Raw genomic sequence first — 12612 nt, 5'->3', positions numbered from 1 at the left:
TCCCTGTGGTAGATTGTTTATCGAGCATAATTAGCTCCTTTATCTGCTATCTGATTGTCCAATATTTCGAGATGAGCATGATCCTGTTATCAATAAAATTTTGTTGAGGTGTTGTATCAACAACGCGTAGCTAATTTTCGGTTATTATGGGCAGTGGTTTGGCCTTTGAAAGGTTGCAGCTGCCGTTGCATCTATTAAAATCATGGCTATAATTTTTCTATTTGACTTCAAAGTTTGCTTTGACGAAGTTTGATTTTTTGTTTCGACCCGACGTCATTTTAGGAATTTCAGGTTATTTTTTGAAATTCCTATAAGTTTATGTTTGAAAAGACGTTTTACTATTAAGACACATTTAGATAATACTAGCTGTTGGGGTGGCGCTTCGTGCCACCACAACACCTAGTTGTGTGTCCCAGTGTCCCACCTGTGAATATATATATATATATATATATATATATATATATATATATATATATATATATATATATATATATATATATATATATATATATATATATATATATATATATATATATATATATATATATATATATATATATATATATATATATATATATATATATATATATATATATATATATATATATATATATATATATATATATATATATATATATATATATATATATATATATATATATATATATATATATATATATATATATATATATATATATATATATATGTGTGTGTGTGTGTGTTTTTAACTACGTAAAACTTGCGAATATACAACATTCTTCGCTGTCCCATTGTCCGTGCATATAAATAGATTGTCAGGTTTACCGACTCTTGAACATGCAACATATAATTGTCCATGGGAAAAACAGTACGTATTCAGATCTATACCTCATGATTCTAATGATTGCACTTGAGCTCTGTTGATGCTGATTGCTAATAGAACATTCCCTGTGTCCCAGTCGTCATTTGTGTCCCGGTGTCCCAGTCTGTAATTTCTCTTTGAGTGTCCCGGTTGTCATTTATATTCCCTGTGTCCCGGTCGTCATTTGTGTCTCGGTGTCCCGGTCTGTAATTTCTCTTTGAGTGTTCCGGTCGTCATTTATATTCCCTGTGTACATTTACATTCCCTGTGTCCCGGTCGTCATTTATGATTGCCTGTGTATATTTACATTCCCTGTGCCCCGGTCGTCATTTATGATTGCCCTTGAGCTTTGTTGATGGTGATGGCTAATCGAACATTCCCTGTGTCCCGGTCGTCATTTATATATCCCCCCTGTGGCCCTGGCGTCTTCGTTGCAGTTTTGTCCCTGTGTCCTGGTCGTCATTTATGTTCCCTGTGTCCCGGTCGTTATTAGTGTCCCGGTGTCCCAGTCTGTATTTTCTCTTTGAGTGTCCCGATCGTCATTTATATTCCCTGTGTCCCGGTCGTCATTTGTGTCCCGGTCTGTAATTTCGTCAGTCGACTAAGATGAAGTCAGTCGACAAACAACTTCATGACGACATACAGCTCAATCCTTATAATGACGTCAGTCGATAAACATGACGTCAGTCGACACACAAACATGACGTCAGTCAATAGACACACAAACAAACAACTTATTTTTATATATATAGAAGATAGATAGATAGATTTACTATTCCTGGAGATCAGCTAGAAACGACATTTTTTTCTCACTGACCAGTTTCTTTCTAACGCGTTTCTAATTTTGGGTTATTATGGGCAGTGATGTGGTGATTTACACGGTTGCAGCTACCGCTGCAACTATTAAAATCATGGTCGTAGTTTTTCTATTGGACTTCAAAGTTTCTCAGATGCAAATGTTTTATTTTTATTTTTTAGTATATCAAACCTTAGTCAACTTAATGAATTGCTTTGGAATGATAATATTCAATCTCTAGTCATTTCATTTATCTCTAGCCATCAAAATGTCTTGGATCCATTTACTTCTTCGGCTTTAGCTCGTCAGATAAATCTTCTTTTTTTTTGTTTACTTAATGTCTTTTATCTACTCCTTTTATTGCCCAAATCTCGATATAGAAATCTCATTTCATATTTTTCCTTGAAAGCCTTAAAATTAATTTGGTCTTAAATAAATGCAATCACTTTTGCACTTAGGCAGCCTTTGTTTATGATAACATCAAAATTCATAATTCAGTTTAATATTCAGCTACCACAGCTGAGCGGATTTGACACTCTCCTCAGAATCTTGAGGATCGAGTACAAATCTCCCTGTGGTAGATTGTTTGTCGAGCATAATTAGCTCCTTTATCTCCTATCTGATCAAAAAAATTTTGTTGAGATGTTGTATGTTGTATGTTTTGTTGATTTGTTGTTGGTTTTTAACTTGAATCTGGTAGGCATTGATGACCTTATCCAAGTCAAAATCCCAAACCCAATCATCATCGCTATAATTTTCAGTTTTGATATGTTTTGACTGTCGCTATCCAGGTGGATTTTCATCTAATTGCGTGGTTTTGCGTTCTTTAGCCTCAAGCCTGTTTCCTTGCTGTTCTTTTGATTCCTCGGTACGCTTTCTTTTCTTACTTTCTCTATCAGCAGCAAGTTTTTTGGCATATACTCTAAGCATCTTCCTCGGCTGTTGCCATTGTAAGTTCATCAGTCTTACAGTTAAACATTAATAGATTTCTACGTGAACGCATGTCTTAAATATCTTTAATGACGTCACCGTCATAACAAAAATGACGACAACTAACTTCATGACGTCAGTCAACACACAAACATGACGTCACCCGACATTGTAGGCTCTTCAGTCATTTTACAATTAAACATTTTTCCGTCCACGATCTTCTTACAATTAAGAATTTGTCTAAGAACGATTTTCTTAAATACTTTTAATGACATCATCGTCATAACGAACGTGACGACAACTAACTTCATTACGACATGACGACATGATGACATGACGTAACTCGAAAGTTGTGTGTCTGTTGCCCTTGTAGGTTCTTCAGTCATTTTACGATTAAATATTTTTCCGTCCACGATCTTCTTACAATTAAAAATTTGTCTTTGAACGATTTTCTTAAATACTTTTAATGACGTCATCGTCATAACAAACATGACGACAACTAACTTCATGACAACATGACGACATGATGACATGACGTCACTCGACAGACAGACAGACACACATAACACACAAACAACTTATTCTGCAACTATTAAAATCATGGTCGTAGTTTTTCTATTGGACTTCAAAGTTTCTCAGATGCAAATGTTTTATTTTTATTTTTTAGTATATCAAACCATAGTCAACTTAATGAATTGCCTTGGAATGATAATATTCAATCTCTAGTCATTTCATTTATCTCTAGCCATCAAAATGTCTTGGATCCATTTACTTCTTCGGCTTTAGCTCGTCAGATAAATCTTCTTTTTTTTTTGTTTACTTAATGTCTTATCTACTCCTTTTATTGCCCAAATTTCGATATAGAAATCTCATTTCATATTTTTCCTTGAAAGCCTTAAAATTAATTTGGTCATAAATGCAATCACTTTTGCACTTAGGCAGCCTTTGTTTATGATAACATCAAAATTCATAATTCAGTTTAATATTCAGCTACCACAGCTGAGCGTATTTGACACTCTCCTCAGAATCTTAAGGATCGAGTTCAAATCTCCCTGTGGTAGATTATTTGTTGAGCATAATTTGCTCCTCTATCTGATCAAAAAAATTTTGTTGAGATGTTGTATGTTGTATGTTAATTTGTTGTTGGTATTTTTATATATATAGAAGATAGATAGATAGATTTACCATTCCTGGAGATCAGCTAGAAACGATAATACGATAAATAAAAAAAAAACATTTGCATCTGAGAAACTTTGAAGTCCAATAGAAAAACTACCACCATGATTTTAATAGTTGCAGAATAAGTTGTTTGTGTGTTATGTCTGTCTGTCTGTCGAGTGACGTCATGTCATCATGTCGTCATGTCGTCATGTTGTAGAAACGATCTACCACAGGAGATTTGAACTCGATCCTCTAGATTCTGAGGAGAGTGTCAAATCCGCTCAGCTGTGGTAGCTGAATATTAAACTGAATTATGAATTTATATGTTATCATAAACAAAGGCTGCCTAAGTGCAAAAGTGATTGCATTTAAGAAATAATTTTGTATTTTCAGAAACAATCTACCACAGGGAGATTTGAACTCGATCCTCAAGATTCTGAGGAGAGTGTCAAATCCGCTCAGCTGTGGTAGCTGAATATTAAACTGAATTATGAATTTTGATGTTATCATAAACAAAGGTTGCCTAAGTGCAAAAGTGATAGCATTTAAGACCAAATTAATTTTAAGGCTTTCAAGGAAAAATGATGGTGGGATTTCCATAAAAATTCTATGACTCTTAGAGGGTTTCTCTTCTTTTTCGAAAATCAAGCTTAATGGATGTAATATATTTGGAAGCAGCAGCCAATTCTTTTATATGCCTATTGATATCAAAATTCTGTTTTTTAGAGTTTCGGTTACCGTTAAGCCGTGTCGCTCCTTACTTACAGTTCGTTACCAAAAACTGTTTAATTCGAGCCTAAGTTTATGACGTCATTTATCAGCTTGTAAATGAAGATGCATTTTATTTGTAAAAACAAAAAAACATATTTCATCTTAACACTATGTTTTTTTAATTACAAAGGCAAGAAGGTATAGAAATTTCCTTTCATAATGAGCCTTTAAACATGTCTCTGTGATGTTCCAGTGTCTCGCTAGCATTAGAAAAAAAAAAGAAAATACGTCAGTGCTACCAATGCGAAAGTGTGATTTTCCTTGTTGTTCAAGCCAGGAGACTGCAAGGTTTCTGAATGGAGTCTGAATAACAACGCGTAGCTAATTTTCGGTTATTATGGGCAGTGGTTTGGCCTTTGCAAGGTTGCAGCTGCCGTTGCATCTATTGAAATCATGGTTATAGTTTTTCTATTTGACTTCAAAGTTTGCTTTGACGAAGTTTGATTTTTTGTTTCGACCCGACGTCATTTTAGGAATTTCAGGTTATTTTTTGACAAATAATTGTCCATGGGAAAAACAATACGTATTCAGATCTATACCTCATAGTTCAAATGATTGCACTTGAGCTTTGTTGATGCTGATTGCTAATCGAACATTCCCTGTGTCCTAGTTGTCATTTATATTCCCTGTGTCCCGGTCGTCATTTGTGTCTCGGTGTCCCGGTCTGTAATTTCTCTTTGAGTGTTCCGGTTGTCATTTATATTCCCTGTGTACATTTACATTCCCTGTAAATGTGTTCAGCTACCGCTGCAACTATTAAAATCATGGTCGTAGTTTTTCTATTGGACTTCAAAGTTTCTCAGATGCAAATGTTTTATTTTTATTTTTTAGTATATCAAACCATAGTCAACTTAATGAATTGCTTTGGAATGATAATATTCAATCTCTAGTCATTTCATTTATCTCTAGCCATCAAAATGTCTTGGACCCATTTACTTTTTCGGCTTTAGCTCGTCAGATAGATCTTCTTTTTTTTTTTGTTTACTTGATGTCTTTTATCTACTCCTTTTATTGCCCATATCTCGATATAGAAATCCCATTTCATATTTTTCCTTGAAAGCCTTAAAATTAATTTGGTCTTAAATGCAATCACTTTTGCACATAGGCAGCCTTTGTTTATGATAACATCAAAATTCATAATTCAGTTTAATATTCAGCTACCACAGCTGAGCGGATTTGACACTCTCCTCAGAATCTAGAGGATCGAGTTCAAATCTCCCTTTGGTAGATTGTTTGCCGAGCATAATTAGCTCCTTTATCTGCTATCTGATTGTCCAATATTCCGAGATGAGCATGATCCTGTTATCAATAAAATTTTGTTGAGATGTTGTATCAACAACGCGTAGCTAATCTTCGGTTATTATGGGCAGTGGTTTGGCCTTTGAAAGAATGCAGCTGCCGTTGCATCTATTAAAATCATGGCTAAAATTTTTCTATTTGACTTCAAAGTATATATATCATATATATATATATATATATATATATATATATATATATATATATATATATATATATATATATATATATATATATATATATATATATATATATATATATATATATATATATATATATATATATATATATATATATATATATATATATATATATATATATATATATATATATATATATATATATATATATATATATATATATATATATATATATATATATATATATATATATATATATATATATATATATATATATATATATATATATATATATATATATATATATATATATATATATATGTTTTTAACTACGTAAAACTTGCGAATATACAACATTCTTTGCTGTCCCATTGTCTGTGCATATAAATAGATTGTCAGGTTTACCGACTCTTGAACATGCAACATATAATGGTCCATGGGAAAACAATCCGTATTTAGATCTATACCTCATGATTCTAATGATTGCCCTTGAGCTTTGTTGATGGTGATTGCTAATCGACCATTCCCTGAGTCGCCATCGTCATTTATATATCCCCCTGTGCACCCCGGCGTCCCCGTTGTAGTTATGTCCCTGTGTCCCGGTCGTCGTCATTTATACTCCCTGTGTCCCGGTGCTTTGTTGATTGCTAATCGAACATTCCTTTTGTCCCGGTCGCTTTCTCTTTGAGTGTCGTCATTTATTTAGATTGTCAGGTTTACCGACTCTTGAACATGCAACATATAATTGTCCATGGGAAAAACAATCCATATTCAGATCTATACCTCATGATTCTAATGATTGCCCTTGAGATTTGTTGATGGTGATTGCTAATTGAACATTCCCTGTGTCCCGGTCGTCATTTATATTCCCAGTATTCCGGTCGTCATTTGTGTCCCAGTGTTCCCCTTTTAGTTTTTTTTTTATTGGTTTTGACCTTTTTTTAGGTTTTTTAGTTTTTTTCTTTTTTCTTTTTAGTTTTTTTTTTGAAGTTTTTATCTTTTTAGTTTTTTTATTTTTATTTATTTTTTTTAGTTTTCTTTTTCTCCTTTATTTTTCAGTTTTTTTCCTTTTTTTAGTTTTTTTTCTTTTTTAGTTCTTTTAGTTTTTACCTTTTTTAGTTTTTTTTTGTTTTTTAGATGAAATTTTTTTTTAGTTTTTTTCCTTTTTTTCTTTTTAGTTCTTTATTGGTTTTTACCTTTTTTTTAGCTTTTTTAGTTTTTTTCGTTTTTTGTTTTTACTTTTTTTTTAGTTTTTATCTTTTTTATTTTTTTTTATTTTTATTCTTAATTTTATTAGTTTTCTTTTTCTCTTCTATTTTTCAGTTTTTTCCTTTTTTTTAAGTTTTTTTTTTAGTTTTTAGTTTTTTTAGTTTTTTTTCCTTTTTTTCTTTTTAGTTTTTTATTGGTTTTTACCTTTTTTTTGGCTTTTTTAGTTTTTTTCGTTTTCTTTTTCTCTTCTATTTTTAAGTTTTTTCCTTTTTTTAAGTTTTTTTTTTAGTTTTTAGTTTTTTTAGTTTTTTATTTTTTTTAGTTTTTTTTAGTTTTTTTTAGTTTTTAGTTTTTTTAGTTTTTTTTTTCTTTTTTTCTTTTTAGTTTTTATTGGTTTTTACCCTTTTTTTTAGCTTTTTTAGTTTTTTTCGTTTTTTCTTTTTACTTTTTTTTTAGTTTTTATCTTTTTTATTTTTTATTTTATTCTTAATTTTATTAGTTTTCTTTTTCTCTTCTATTTTTCAGTTTTTTCCTTTTTTAAAGTTTTTCTTTTAGTTTTTAGTTTTTTTAGTTTTTTTAGTTTTTTAGTTTTTTTAGTTTTTTTAGTTTTTTAGCTTTTTTATTTTTTTATTAGTTTTTAGTTTTTTTTTTAGTTTTTGCCTTTTTTTTTAGTTTTTTCAGTTTTTTTTTTTAGTTTTTAGTTTTTTACCTTTTTTGTGGATCGTCACCTGATCCACAGATCCACAGACAACTTATTTTTATATATATAGAAGATATATATATATCTTCTATATATATAAAAATAAGTTGTCTGTCTGTGGATGTGTCAGGTGACGTCACCTGAAAAAACTGGATCAGGTGACGTCAAAACTGAAAAAACTAAAAAAAGGCAAAAACTACAAAAAAAACTAAAAACTAATAAAAAAAATAAAAAAGCTAAAAAACTAAAAAAACTAAAAAAAGGCAAAAACTACAAAAAAAACTAAAAACTAATAAAAAAGCTAAAAAACTAAAAAAAACTAAAAAAAGGCAAAAACTACAAAAAAAAACTAAAAACTAATAAAAAAAATAAAAAAGCTAAAAAACTAAAAAAACTAAAAAAACTAAAAAAAGGTAAAAAACTAAAAAAACTAAAAACTAAAAAAAAACTAAAAAAAAAAGGAAAAAACCGAAAAATAAGCTAAAATAAAGGTAAAAACCAATAAAAAACTAAAAAAAAAACTGAAAAAACTAAAAAAAGGCAAAAACTACAAAAAAAAACTAAAAACTAATAAAAAAAGTAAAAAAGCTAAAAAACTAAAAAAACTAAAAAAACTAAAAAAAGGTAAAAAACTAAAAAAAAATAAAAAAAAAAACAAACTAAAAAAAAGGAAAAAACTGAAAAATAAGCTAAAATAAAGGTAAAAACCAATAAAAAACTAAAAAGAAAAAAAGGAAAAAACTAAAAAAAATTTTCATCTAAAAAACTAAAAAAAACTAAAAAGGTAAAAACTAAAAGAACTAAAAAAGAAAAAAATAAATGACGACACTCAAAGAGAAAGCGACCAGGACAAAAGGAATGTTCAATTAGCAATCAACAAAGCACCGGGACACAGGGAGTATAAATGACGACCAGGACATAAGTAAAAAAAAAAAACTATCTATCTATAAAAATAAGTTGTCTCTGGATCTGTGGATCGTGGATCAGGTGACGTCACCTGAAAAAACTGGATCAGGTGACGTCAAAACTGAAAAAACTAATAAACGGCAAAAACTACAAAAAAAAACTAAAAACTAATAAAAAAAATAAAAAAGCTAAAAAACTAAAAAAACTAAAAAAAGGCAAAAACTACAAAAAAAACTAAAAACTAATAAAAAAGCTAAAAAACTAAAAAAAAGGCAAAAACTACAAAAAAAACTAAAAACTAATAAAAGAAATAAAAAAGCTAAAAAACTAAAAAAACTAAAAAAACTAAAAAAGGTAAAAAACTAAAAAAACTAAAAACTAAAAAAAAGGAAAAAACTGAAAAATAAGCTAAAATAAAGGTAAAAACCAATAAAAAACTAAAAAAAAAACTGAAAAAACTAAAAAAAGGCAAAAACTAAAAAAAAAACTAAAAATTAATAAAAAAAGTAAAAAAGCTAAAAAACTAAAAAAACTAAAAAAACTAAAAAAACTAAAAAAAGGTAAAAAACTAAAAAAAATAAAAAATAAAAAAAACTAAAAAAAAAGGAAAAAACTGAAAAATAAGCTAAAATAAAGGTAAAAACCAATAAAAAACTAAAAAGAAAAAAAGGAAAAAACTAAAAAAAATTTTCATCTAAAAAACTAAAAAAAACTAAAAAAAGGTAAAAACTAAAAGAACTAAAAAAGAAAAAAATAAATGACGACACTCAAAGAGAAAGCGACCAGGACAAAAGGAATGTTCGATTAGCAATCAACAAAGCACCGGGACACAGGGAGTATAAATGACGACCAGGACATAAGTAAAAAAAAAACTAACAAAACTAAAAAGAAGGTAAAAACTACAAAAAAAACTAAAAAGAAAAAAAAACTAAAAACTAATAAAAAAACTAAAAAATCTAAAAATCTAAATAAACTAAAAAAGAAAAAAAAAAGGAAAAAAAAAGGAGAAAAACAAAACTAAAAAACGAATGTATATACAGACCGGTACACCGGGATACAAATGACGACCGGGACACAGGGAATATAAATGACGACCGGGACACAGGGACACAACTACAACGGGGACACCGGGGGAAACAGGGGGATATAAATGACGACCGGGACAAAAAAACTAAAAAGAAAAAAAAAACTAAAAACTAATAAAAAAACTAAAAAATCTAAAAATCTAAATAAGCTAAAAAAGAAAAAAAAAGGAAAAAAATAAAGGAGAAAACAAAACTAAAAAACGAATGTATATACAGACCGGGACACCGGGATACAAATGACGACCGGGACACAGGGAATATAAATGACGACCGGGACACAGGGACACAACTACAACGGGGACACCGGGGGAAACAGGGGGATATAAATGACGACCGGGACACCGGGACAGGGAATGGTCGATTAGCAATCACCATCAACAAAGCTCAAGGGCAATCATTAGAATCATGAGGTATAGATCTGAATACAGATTGTTTTCCCATGGACCATTATATGTGGCATGTTCAAGAGTCGGTAAACCTGACAATCTATTTATATGCAAAGACAATGGGACAGCAAAGAATGTTGTATATTCGCAAGTTTTACGTAGTTAAAACCATATATATATATATATATATATATATATATATATATATATATATATATATATATATATATATATATATATATATATATATATATATATATATATATATATATATATATATATATATCTATCTATCTATATTCACAGGTGGGACATAGGGACACAACTACAATGGCGCGTAACTATTATGGCGCGTAACGACTTACGCGCGCGGGGGGGCTTGGGGGGGGCGCGAAGCGCCCCCACCAACTAGGTGTTGGGGTGGCGCGAGGCGCCACCCAACAGCTAGTATATATATATATATATATATTATATATATATATATATATATATATATATAATATATATATATATATATATATATATATATATATATATATATATATATATATATATATATATATATATATTATATATTATATATATATATATATATAAATATATAAATATATATATATATATATATATATATATATATATATATATATATATATATATATATATATATATATATATATATATATATATATATTTATATATATATATATATATATATATATATATATATATATATATATATATATATATATTATATATATATATATATATATATATATATATATATATATATATATATATATATATATATATATATATATATATATATATATATATATATATATATATATATATATATATATATATATATATATATATATATATATATATATATATATATCGAACAGTACGTATTCAGATCTATACCTCATGATTCTAATAATTGCACTTGAGCTCTGTTGATGCTGATTGCTAATCGAACATTCCTGTGTCCCAGTCGTCATTTGTGTCCCGGAGTCCCAGTCTGTAATTTCTCTTTGAGTGTCCCGGTTGTCATTTATATTCCCTGTGTCCCGGTCGTCATTTGTGTCTCGGTGTCCCGGTCTGTAATTTCTCTTTGAGTGTTCCGGTCGTCATTTATATTCCCTGTGTACATTTACATTCCCTGTGTCCCGGTCGTCATTTATGATTGCCTGTGTACATTTACATTCCCTGTGTCCCGGTCGTCATTTATGATTGCCCTCGAGCTTTGTTGATGGTGATGGCTAATCGAAGATTCCCTGTGTCCCGGTCGTCATTTATATATCCCCCCTGTGGCCCTGGCGTCTTGGTTGCAGTTGTGTCCCTGTGTCCTGGTCGTCATTTATGTTCCCTGTGTCCCGGTCGTTATTAGTGTCCCGGTGTCCCAGTCTGTATTTTCTCTTTGAGTGTCCGATCGTCATTTATATTCCCTGTGTCCCGGTCGTCATTTGTGTCCCGGTCTGTAATTTCGTCAGTCGACTAACATGAAGTTAGTCGACAAACAACTTCATGACGACATACAGCTCAATCCTTATAATGACGTCAGTCGATAAACATGACGTCAGTCGGCACACAAACATGACGTCAGTCAATAGACACACAAGCAAACAACTTATTTTTATATATATAGAAGATAGATAGATAGATTTACCATTCTTGGAGATCAGCTAGAAACGACATTTTTTTCTCACTGACCAGTTTCTTTCTAACGTGTTTCTAATTTTGGGTTATTATGGGCAGTGATGTGGTCTTTACACAGTTGCAGCTACCGCTGCAACTATTAAAATCATGGTCGTAGTTTTTCTATTGGACTTCAAAGTTTCTCAGATGCAAATGTTTTATTTTTATTTTTTAGTATATCAAACCATAGTCAACTTAATGAATTGCTTTGGAATGATAATATTCAATCTCTAGTCATTTCATTTATCTCTAGAGATAAATATCATTTATAGAAGATATATATATATATATATACTAGCCATCAAAATGTCTTGGATCCATTTACTTCTTCGGCTTTAGCTCGTCAGATAAATCTTCTTTTTTTTTGTTTACTTAATGTCTTTTATCTACTCCTTTTATTGCCCAAATCTCGATATAGAAATCTCATTTCATATTTTTCCTTGAAAGCCTTAAAATTAATTTGGTCTTAAATGCAATCACTTTTGCTCTTAGGCAGCCTTTGTTTATGATAACATCAAAATTCATAATTCAGTTTAATATTCAGCTACCACAGCTGAGCGGATTTGACACTCTCCTCAGAATCTTGAGGATCGAGTTCAAATCTCCCTGTGGTAGATTGTTTGTCGAGCATAATTAGCTCCTTTATCTGCTATCTGATCAAAAAAAATTTGTTGAGATGTTGTATGTTGTATG

The sequence above is a fragment of the Artemia franciscana genome, chromosome 19 (genome assembly GCF_032884065.1).
Source record: "Artemia franciscana chromosome 19, ASM3288406v1, whole genome shotgun sequence".
NCBI lineage: Eukaryota > Metazoa > Arthropoda > Branchiopoda > Anostraca > Artemiidae > Artemia > Artemia franciscana.
Note: the sequence above shows the minus strand (reverse complement) of the source record.